General features: G+C 53.4%; 1 pseudogene; it reads right to left on the bottom strand.

Moving 5' to 3' along the window:
• Positions 1 to 7370: 7370 nt before the first annotated feature.
• LOC119090171 (muscarinic acetylcholine receptor M2-like) lies at positions 7371 to 10824 on the bottom strand (annotated as a pseudogene).
• Between the last annotated feature and the right edge of the window lie 480 nt (positions 10825 to 11304).

Genomic DNA, 11304 nt, shown 5'->3' with positions numbered 1-11304 from the left:
CCCTTCCCCCATGCATGCAATGAGAAGGGCCTGGTATAAATATTTGACCATATCATGTAGGATAAACAGGTGACCAGCTGGGATATACACTTGAACAATGAGGGCAGCAAGCAGGAGGAAAATGGCATGCCACATTGTATGTACCAAGTGAGAAGAATGCAGCTTAACTCAATCATGAACAAAAACTTCTTTGTTTTATTTTCTTTGCAGTGTCTCCTTAGCATAACCAGCTACAATATACATTTTAACAATGAATGCAGGAAGCAGGGGGGAAATGACATGCTGCATTGTGGGCATGTCATAACATGTGGGAAAAAGCAGCTTATGCTCGTTCACAATCAACAAACTTCTTTGTTTTACTTTCTTTGCATTATCTACTTAGCAACATGTTAATACCTCCCTGCTCTTCACCATATCATAGCATATGTTTAAAATACATATATGTTTAATCACTTCATCTTCACCTGCTTTCCAAAACTAGCCAAACAACTATGGCTGGCAATCTGTTCCAAAGACCCACAAGCATTCTGGACATCATGTCCTAGTTTGCGACTTCTGCTCATGGTTTAGTGCATTATACAGTGAACTCTACATTCAATGTAACATTTATACTTTGGCCATGTGTTCTCTCAGTAAGTATGCAACACAAAATTGTGCAGGGTCTTAGCCCCTCATGGATAAAATCTGAAGGATAAACATGTTGGTAGGTATGTTTGACCAGTTTAGCTGCACTCTCATCCATGACACTAGTCAGATGACTGCATAATGGCAACTTTTCAGTTACTTGGGTCTTTTAGTTGTTTTTTTTAGAATGCAGCAAACTGGAAAGAAAGGTATTTTTCCAAGCATCCACTTTTATATTTGGTATCCTGGTAATGCCACTGACATTATGCAAAAGGGGACAAAGAAAACCAGCTCAATTAGCAGTAAAGTACTATCTACTGGCACCTACATGCACATGTCACAGATCACTGAGCAGATGCTCCATAATTACAAAGACTTGAAGCTCAGAAAACTAAGTATTTGGACATGTGGAAACATCACTTATATTATGGTATTTTGATACACTGTGAGCAGTAGAATTTTCTGGAACCATACCCTAAAATTAAGAAATTTTCCAGTTGAAGGAAAACAATACCATTGAAACGCATTTTATCTAACCTCAAAACTAGGTGAAAGCATTCTGTCCACACCATTGAGCCCACGCACTGTTCCCCTACCCAAAATGTTCAGGCTACCTCAACTGCACTCACCTTAAAGCTGACATCAGTTATTGCTGTTCTTTGGAGACAACTTTTTGTTCGCCTCAGAGTTATGCAGTTTGTTGACGATTTTTCTCGTGTGGCCGCTGGGATCATGGTGGTCGTGATTCACCGCCGCCTCAGCTTTCGAGCGTCCTTTTCCGCCTTTTGTATTCAGGAATTTGTCCTGTTCATAGTTATAGTGCTCATACTCATCGATACCCTCCTCTGGTGGGACAGGGTCAGACATGGTAAAAGCAAGCAGGCTGTAGCAATATTCACGTCACTATCACCGCGGGCACCACTCCACCTCCAGCCCTCCCACCTCAGTGTTTACATGAGAGGGTCAGTAGGGTTTTTGGCAGGTCCTTGCTTGCGTGGGGTTGGGCAAGACGGTTGGTGATTGGCTTATTGTCAGCGTGTGTGACCAATCACAGGCCTAGTCTCAGGAATGGTCGGAAGCATCTGATTATGGGTGCGTTCGGCCGGCAAATCACTTCGGAACATCGGTAAAATTCTCCGGAATGGTGTTGGGCACTGCCAACGCAGCTAATCATCATATATAATTATTCGTACCGTGGAAGACTCCGCGAAAATTTTCCGAGCATGGTCACGACATAATCTGTTTTCGTCATGCAGAGCTGTGCAGTGCATGACAGATCCAGAGGGGGGGCTACGGGCTATGGCTCTGCCCTTGGGCTCCGAGGGAGGGATGGGAGGAATGACAGGCCAGTTTATTGCCGGCTTCTCGCTCAAACCGCGACAAAATTTGGGCCTCCAAGTGATCAGGAAGGGCCCTGAGGAAAGGTAACAGCCCACGAGCAGCAAAAAAGAACATAGAAGGGTCGCGATTGGAGAAGTTTCAAGGCCCATCACGCTGGCCAGAGGCCCCCAGCTGCTCCCCGGGATCCTATACTTTTACTTGCCGGAACATGTCCGATCACTCAGGGGGCTTCCACATTGGTCTGAGGATCTTCCGATTTTAGGAAGAACTGGAGGGGCAGAAGGGGCCAGTCGTGTAGGGTCTGCGTCGTCGTCGGGGGGCCAGACGTGTTGACCTGTGAGGTGCTCCCTGCATTGGTTTTGGCTCTTCTGATTAAGTCGAAGTCAGATTCTGAAAAGTCAATTTTACGGCCACCGATGTCGTGTAGGTCATTTCCGTTGGTTATGAAATTTGTGACACTCAACATACTTGCGTCTGACGTTCTCAGCACATTTTGGACGGCTAGAAAATGTTGTACTTCTTCATTGCAATTAAAATGGAAACTCTGTATCAGTCATTAGTCATCAGTTCATGACATCGACTAGCCCGCTTGCCACTGAAAGTCGGCTCGCAGTGTTTTGCTTGGAATCAAGTGTCGTGCCTGATTTTCATGGTACCGAGCACCTAACTTAAGCTCATCCTGCGATGTATTTTCCGAAATAGTTTACCTAAAATGAAAATATTTACCATGATTAGGAGAAAACTAAGGCGCTACATTTATATACGTACGTACCACGCTACATTTTCTAAGGTTGCGCACATGACGATGGTTTCCCTTATTAAGAAAAATACACATGCTTTCTTTGGAGGGGCCCAATCTCCAGAGGTCAACAATCTTGCGACCCTCCCACCCCATCCCCACCCTGGACGAAATTCTAGATCCTCGACTGTAGATATGCTGTTGGATGTGCAAAGTGCATGGGAGACGAAACTGGTGGCTAACATCCGGAACTGTCGAACGAAAATAAAGAACCTCCGTGGATGATTATCGGAGAGATGATTACTCGCCGAATAGTTTGGCGATGGCCGAACGCGCCCTATGGGTGCTGCCAGATAAAATAATGTACCAGACCCCATGAGTACATTCGGGAGCGGCGTCCATGGACGCCATGCCTACGCACGTGGGTGGGGGTGTCGTGGGGGGAGTAAACTCCACCCTCGGACGCCGGCGATCCCAAAATGTGGAACCCGAGGTCCAGGGGCCCATGGGCAGAAGCGTGGCTAAGGGTGCATGACTGGTTATCCCTGAGCCAAAAAGTGTATACTAGATATTGGCTTCTCCGAAGTTAGCGACAAGCTTCCCTTTTGATGCAAACGAGTCAGAGAGCCATTATGGCACGACATCTGGCGTCCGTTTTCAATATCATGGAATCCTCCTGGACAATTAAAAGTCAAATGATAGGATTTTGACAGGCTTCCCTCGGCTCATGGACTAGTGTCCGTCTAAAAGTCCTGCCCTCTCGCTGTCGCCCATCAGGCTGAAGGTTAATGTGAAATAGGGGAGCGGGAACTATTTCAAAACTGTGGGGAGGGCAAACCAAAAATGGCTCGCCAACCCCTTCATTTTTCCTTGGATTTCGACACTCAATTTCTTAACTCGGTGAAAGAAATGATTTGCTTTATTAAAGTATTCATTATTGCTATCAACACAAGGTTTGGTGTAATGTCACGTATAAAATATTCCACTGGCTTATCTCGTCTATTTGAAACATTCTGGAATTCATGATATCGTTTCATGTACATGTGAAGATTACAGTTATTCGGTTACTTACGATGATGAATGAAATCATGCAATACCAACACACGACTGCAACCATGTCCCCACATCCATGCCGTCCACTTTTGCGGTCACGAAACTGAACCAAAAATGGTGATGCCGAAATTTCCCAAGGCCCTAAGTGCCTCCGTCTAATTTATAATTAAGTTGCTTTTGGGTTTACGGTCCTGAAGTGCTTGACCCATTGTATATCACATCTCGAGGTAACTCAGGCAAGAATTATGCGTTGTTACTGCAGTGATCAACTTTTTGACCAGTGGCCGCGGCAATGACTTTTAAAACTGGGGTTCACCACCAGTGCACTGCTGACCACTGCAGTGGTCGTTTTGGTCAGAAAAAAACAACATGAGATGATTGGTATGCCATTACATTGTTATATTTCACCATTACGTTGCTTTCAGCTCCCAGTCTGGATGTCCATCGAACTCAGATCACCGGTCTCCTTACCAGATGACCACCAATGAGCACCAAAGTAGAAGCGGTCAGTAAAATGAAAATAGCAAATCGATAACAAAAAGTAACAAAATAATAAAGTTATACATATATAATATATATAATATATATATATATATATATATATATATTTCTTGGCATCGTCACGTATGAAACGATGCCATGGGCTCGCGCTGGCATGGCATCGAGTTAATAGTCGAATTGAACGCTTGACCATAAAAATATGAATGTGATTTAAGAGGCGTTTATAGGGGTGGAAACGCTGGGGCGCCATCCAGCTCTCAGTTGTTATTCAATCTCCATTAAAACCAGAAGCAGTTTGATGCGTGAATAACCGAGCCAATAAAGCCTAGGGGTAGGATCATCGGTAAGGAAAGGAATTTTTGCTGCTGAGTGTACTTACGTACTATGCTAAGTCGTTCACGATTGCTCCCAGGAAGGCAGTTTCCCACCTAAAAGAGCTAACAAAAATAAGGGCCCCAAAATTTCTGAGCGAATCAAGAGCGGTGAGGGGTGAGAAGAGGAGACCACCACGCCAGTTTGTTCAAGTTGGCAACAGGTTCGGATTCATATTCTGATCGGTACTCGCTCGACAGCAGTTTTTTATTGATCTGAAAATCTATACACAGATATCGCGTGACCTTTTAAGTGCAATGCGCATAAAACTGAAACTGGTAGGTAAATTACGCAAGCCTTTCCTTGGTACCCAAGCAGAAGGTGTAGGGTCTTATCATTAAAAATAGGCTGCTTTTTCGCAAAAATAATTGCGTGAAAATAGCTGTTAACCTTTTCAACACGACGATAGCGACAGCGGATAATGCCGTCATGTAGACGACGGCCTCTATCCATTCGCACTGCTGATCCATGAAGTAAGTTTCACAAACAAATAAAGTTTGCTTTGCTTCTCTACGACTTCTCCGCGAATCTGATGTAGTGTTAATTCGAGAACATTCGGCACCGGTGGCGGACCTCACTTGGTGTTCGGGTGTCCATTCTCAGGGAAAAGAAGCTAGGTTCAAGTTAGAATACGTTCACACGATTGTGAATCAGAAGAAACACACACCACTATCCACGTTTGTAATAAAGGAACGACTTTCCTAATAATCATGGGCGTGTCGCATGTAACGTAGCATGATGGGAGCAGTCATGGTTTGAAGAAAACCTGAAACTATTAGGTCAGTGAAATTACGCATGTTGCGTGACACACGGCTTTTAGCGCAGCTTTCACCTGGAGCCATCTTGGAGAGGGCGTGTTTTCCACAGCTTAAGTAAAAATGTGAAGTGGCCTGGGTGGCTGGTGCGTGTTCAAACGATTTAGCTTACAGAAAGAAAATATTAAGGTGAAACAACACCCACAAGCATGGGCATGCAGCGAGTGCACCACCCAACGCCGCGCTGCTCGCCGCGGTCGCCGTGGGGCGGGCCGCCGTGCTCGCTGCTGCGGCCGCTGCCATCTGCTGGCCGGCGGTGGGGTCGGTGACCTGGGACAGAGGACCGCGCCCCCGCCCGAGGGCCGAGGCCGCGCGGCAGCGGCGCCGGGCGGGGCCTCCTCCGGCCGTCGCTCTCACCGCTCGCACGAGGGTGCCGCTGTCCGGCCGGGCATCTGAGCCAGACAGTTGTCTGGTGCCGCTCTCTGGTGCCGCTGTTTAGTGCCGCTGTCAGACTTGGCAGGTGAGCTGGACAGCTGTCTGATGCCGGTGTCTGGTGCCCCTGTCCGACAGGACAGCTGAGCTGGGCAGCTGTATGGTTGCTCGCCAGACTTTCCAATGGCCATTGGTGGATTCAAGGACATGTGGTTTGGTGCAGCCAACCCGAGATATCAGCTTTTCAAGACCCGCGTCCAATGGTATGCAACGGCTGGCGTGAGCACAACGGCCAGTTGAATCCCCCGGTTACAAAGCACAATTTCACCAGCGACGGAGGCAAGCGCGGAGGGCTCGCCAGCGGCGCGCGGCCGGGCGGCCGGGCGCGCGGCAATGGGAGCAGATGAGCCACGCGCCTCTGAGCAACAGACGGCTTCGAGAAAAGCCCTAACTTGAAAACATTTGTCAAGTTTATATGGTCCAAAAACGTTGAGCTAGCTTACCTAATCTCTGTGCGGAGATGATAGGCTGTGGGCAAAAATATATATGAAAGCATCCGGTAGAAGCTTTCCAATAACCGAGATGGGCCAGCTTCCTGCTCGTGTTAATCCTCCATATGCATTCAAAAACTGAAATACTGCAGAACTGGGTGGTGAGGCTGTTAATGGAAGTTGCCAAATGCATGTCTGATCCCCTGATCCTCCGCTTATCCAAGCAATAAGCTGCCTCTGAAAAAGGCACGCGTTTGATGTGGTGAATATCACAACTCTACCGGGAATTAGAAATATGCCCCATTCCCGTTCCGTTTCTCTTACTCAGACCTAGCCTCTAAATAAAAGCCAGCTTAAATTGCAAAATCCTGTTCTCTGAAGGCTTTATTGACCCCAGGAATGGACCACGGATATGTCGGCCCTGCACGCAATCGCGTGCTTATCCACTCAAATGGAGGGGGTCGTGGGCCATGTCCAACACCGGGTCAGCACGGGTCACCACTAAGATGCTATCCAAGGCGAGGTGATGTGGGGTGTTATTGAGGCACCACAAAGTTTGGATTCACGACAGCTTTGCATTGGGTTGTCCTGGTTCCAGTCGTGATCGTTATAGTTGTGTTGTTCAGCTGTCGCCCTGCTCAGAGTTTCGATCGGGCCCTGCAGATGGCAGTCTCGTTCGGATGATAGATGCGGTAGCAGTCCTCAAGCGGTTGTTACATGGAATTGCCGTGCCTAAACGTGGCAAATACCTTGCGTTGCTGCCTGAAGAAAGCTAGGAAGTCAACCACACGGTCTCGTGTTTACGGCTCACCTATCCATATACTATATATTTACGTACATCCGCCTACATACATGTACGCGTAAGTACAAGCAGTACATCATACGCCGTTACATCACTATACACGAATGCACCTATACGCAAGCGTTTGTACAAACAATAGTTGCTCAGATAATCGCCACAGGTGTACACGCATGTATGCACACGGGCGGGTGAGTACATACACATCGCATCCTAATTATCTTAAGCATTCTTGAGATCAGCTGAGAAGCAGTGGTGGCATCGGGAGAGGTTTGACACGTCGCAAAGCCTTTCACCTGTTCATACAGATGGCAAAGAAGAACTGCTACGACACCGCACATTCCAAATTAACACTAACAGCAACACATAACTACGTGATGTGAAAGTCACCCTTCAGCAGACGCATAAATGTCTTTTTGAATTGCTGGTTGGCCATAGCATAACAGATGGGATTAATGGGGCTATTGGCATAACATAGAAAGTACGCCAGCATGTACACGTGTCCGTTGATGCAGGTGGGACAAAAGCTGGCGATGAGAGCGGAATATGTGATATGGCGTCCAGCACGCCACGAACGCGCCCATAATGATCGAAATGGTCTTGAGCGCCTTGTTGGCGCGGTTCTCCGACTTGGAGACGTGGCGTTCTCCTTCACGCGGCGCCGCAGCCTGCGCCCGATGGCCGTCACGAGCGACGGCTTGGCGGCGGCCTCGGCGGCGGCCCCGCACTGCGCGCGCGACGCCGCCGTCGACTCGTCTTCTCGATCTTCTCGTCGACCGGCTTGGCGGGTGCGGCCGTCGCCGGCTGCACCGGCGGCGCTGCCAGCGGCTTTCGGCGCTGCTGGGGTAGCCGCGACGACGGAGGGTAGCGGGCGCCGCTGCACTTTGGCAGGTGGTCGTCGTCGTTGCTGTGCTCTGACAGGCAGCCGCTGGAGCTGCTGTACTCTGGCAGGCAGCCGCCGGCGTGGCCGCGGTGCTCGCAGGGGTCGCGAGCGGCTGCGGCGCGCCACTCGTAGCCGGTGCGGCAGCCTGGTGCGGCGGGGTTCTGAGCGGTCTCCGCTGGCCAGAGAGCGTCAGTGTAGGCCGGCGGGGCCTCGCCGGGCGCCGCATACGCCGCGGACGTGCTGATGGCCGCCGCGGAAGAGCCGGCGTCCGCGGCGGCCTGGTCCTGACGAGGGCGCCGCGTCGGCCGGAGATGGACGTCGCGGGCGCCGCCCCTTGCTGCTCCGCCTGCGGCGTGCGCGGCGGCGTGCGCTGCGTGGGCGGCCGATCGGTGCCGTTCATGCGACCGATGGTCTGCACGCCGGTGGAGACGCGCTGCGGGTCGGGCGACGCCGACCGGCAGGTGGTCTCCTCCGAGCTGCTCTCCAGGCTGATCCAGGGCTCGGCCGGCGGCCGGCCCGGCGCCGCCGTCTGCGAGGCCGTCTCGGTGAGGCGCCGGCGCCGGCGGCGCGGCGGGCTCGGCTCGACGGCGTGCTGGTGGCCCGCGGCAGGCGCGGGTCGGCGGTCGGCTCGGGGCAGGAGCCGGCCCGCTCGCCGGCCGGATCCGGCGGCACTGGCGTCTGGCTGGGCGTGATGATGGCATTGGGCGGCGGCGACGGCACCCCCGCCTCGAACGTCTTGGTCGGCGACACAGGCGACGAGAGCGCGCCCGGGTACCAGAAGGAGGAGGGCGGCGTCTCGGACGAGGGCGACAGCAGCAGCGAGCTCTCGTCCATGTAGCGCAGCTCCGAGCCGTCCAGGTCGATGTGCACGTCGTATTGCAGGTGGAGGCCGCCGGGGCCGCCGCCGGTGAAGATGAGCCGTCGCTCGCGCTCCTCCGACGCCTGCCGCTTCAGCAGCAGGTGATCGGGCCGCAGCGGCTGGCCGTCGGCGAACATGGCCGGCGGCGCGATGGGCTCGAGCGAGTGTCCCTCGCGGATCACGTCCAGCTCCGGCAGGAAGCCGACCCCGCGGCCGGCGGCGGCCAGCGGCGCCACCAGGCCGTTCAGCTGCAGCGCCTGCGGCCGGCAGCAGACGGTACCGCCGCCGTTCGAGCCGCTCGAGCCGCTCGACGCCTCGTCGCTCGCGTCCAGGCCGGCCGAGGAGAGTGTGTCGCTGGTGATGCCGTCCGTCTGTGTGCCGGCCGGCGTGGTGGTGATGAGCAGCGCGCGCCGCGCCGCGCCGCCGGCCAGCACGCTCGCGACCGCCGCGCCCGCGTGGCCGTTGGTGATCACCGCCGGTGTTTCCGATTTGAGGGCGGTCACCACTGTGGCGGCCGGCTGGGCGGCGACCATCTTGTTGCCATTCGAGGCGGCGGTGACGGCCGTTGGGGCAGCTGTGCACGCGGCTGGGGCAGGTGCCACGTCCGTCGCGACGGGTTTTGCACAGGCCGGGGCGTTTACTGGCGGCGCAGCTGCAGGGGCTGTGCCGTTCGAGGCCGGGGCAGCAGGAGCGGGAGTCACGGCCGGCGTTGTTATTGCAGAATTCAGTACACTGGTGACGGTTGTGGCGGCGGCTGCTGCTGACGGAGGAGCCTGGGGTGCAGCCGTGGGCACGGCGACGACGCTGGTTGCAATGACCGCTGGCGCAGCCGCGGGAGGCGGCATGGGCTTTGCCACCGCGACAGACTCTGTTCCCTCCGGGATCTTCGGCAGCACTTCCAAAGGCGGTTTCTTGGCTGGGGCCGGCTCCGCCTTCGGTGCGCTGGGCGTTGGGACGCTCTTCTTCGCCTGACTCGGTTTCAGGTCAGACGTCCCCTCGTCCGAATCGTAGCTGCTCGACCTTTCGTCGTTCACCTTGGAGAAGCTGGTTTCCTCGGCGGCCGTGGTGCCCTTGCCGGAGTCCTTGCCTGGATCCTTGTGGCCGTTGGCCTTGGTGCTTTTGCTGGCGGCCGCCTTGACCACCGTGCTGACGGCGGCCGTGCTCTTGGTCGGCGCCCCTGAGCCGGCGCCCGTCGTCGTGCCCCCCAGCCCTCCCATCGCCTTCTTCATCTGCTTCTGCTTGGCGGCCCGCTTTCTTTTGCATTTCGTAGGCAGTCTGATAGATCCCCGCGTACAAAATCATGAGTACAACCAGCGTCAGCCAGTAGTAGAACACGATCAGCGCCGTGTTGAAGACGGGGTCCTTTAGGAACTGCACCACACACTCGCCTTCGGCCAGGTCCCGGTAGCCGATGAAATGCTCCCAGCCGAAGATCGAGATGAAGAACAGGAGAGCGGGGATGATCCAAGTCACTGTTACCATCCAAATGACCTTGCTCTTTGGTGCGCCAGTTGCGGTACTTGGCGGCGATCTTGACCTTGACCGAGCAGAACCGGTCGATGGTGATGAGCAAGACAGTGTACTGCGACACCAGACAGACGGTGTAGTCGACCGAGAGCCAGAGGTCGCACAGGATTGGGCCCATGTTCCACGAGCCGCGCAGCACGTACACCGTGTAGAACGGCATTGACACGCAGCCGATCAGCACGTCCGTGACTGCCAGCGACGCCAGGAAGTAGTTGGACGGCTGGCGGATGGTGCGCTCGCAGATGAAGGCCAGCAGCACCAGCAGGTTACCGCCCACGGTCAACACGATCAGCACCACCATGCACATGATGATGAAGATGGCGAACGGCAGGGGGAAGACGAGGCCGTAGTCGTCCGCGGGCGCGCCGTCTAGCGTTGAGTTGGTCATGTTGCAGATGTCGCTCGTGTCGTTCCAGTCGCACGCTAGGTCGTACTCGTAGCTGGTGCCGTTCAGCAGGTCCAGGAAGCTGCTACTGTTGCCTGCTGAAGAGCTCGCCCAGAGGCACGGAGCCATTCAGACCCAGACGCCGGCGCTCCGCTAAAAGCTGACGCCTGAAAATGAGGGTGCGTTCGTCAGAAATGCATCCTGAGTTCTCTATACACGTAAGCACCACCGCACACGTCAGACCCACGTATCATTGCTACGCGACATTTAGGCCTGGAGAGAAGCGGGCAGGCTGCGTCAGAGTGATAACAAATGCTTCCATGGGCATCAAATATAAAGCGCGCGTTCAATGGCACGTGGCAAGTTTCGCCATTAACTTGATGCGTACCTAATTGTGGTACATTTGTGCGCGTGCAGTTCCGCGACTTCCCGCGATTAATTATGGCATATTTGTGATGGCACATGAACTGTTACATGTTTAATTTGCTCCGTTTATCATCTTTCAGAGCATCATTCCATAAAGAGATTAACGTTGTTCATAAT

This window comes from Pollicipes pollicipes, unplaced genomic scaffold (genome assembly GCF_011947565.3).
Source record: "Pollicipes pollicipes isolate AB1234 unplaced genomic scaffold, Ppol_2.1 Scaffold_3087;HRSCAF=3621_pilon_pilon_pilon, whole genome shotgun sequence".
In the NCBI taxonomy this organism is placed as follows: domain Eukaryota; kingdom Metazoa; phylum Arthropoda; class Thecostraca; order Pollicipedomorpha; family Pollicipedidae; genus Pollicipes; species Pollicipes pollicipes.
Note: the sequence above shows the minus strand (reverse complement) of the source record. Positions and strands in the feature narration are given on the sequence as shown.